Genomic DNA, 241 nt, shown 5'->3' on the forward strand with positions numbered 1-241 from the left:
CAAGACTCCCTCACACACACCTCTCCAATACCTACATGAAGAGACCGACTTCCACTCCTCCATACTCAGAGGTCTCACTCTACCATCCTCTCCTCAGCCATAAGAGGACTTCTCCTTGATCTCAGGACACCCCTCTCGGAAACTTTTTCCTCCAGGACTCAACTCCCTAGACCACTGCGAGTTCATCCTCACACACTGCGCTCTATGGAGATCAAGAAAACACTTCTCTCTCTCGCACACC

Source organism: Leucoraja erinacea, unplaced genomic scaffold (genome assembly GCF_028641065.1).
Source record: "Leucoraja erinacea ecotype New England unplaced genomic scaffold, Leri_hhj_1 Leri_1269S, whole genome shotgun sequence".
Lineage (NCBI taxonomy): Eukaryota > Metazoa > Chordata > Chondrichthyes > Rajiformes > Rajidae > Leucoraja > Leucoraja erinaceus.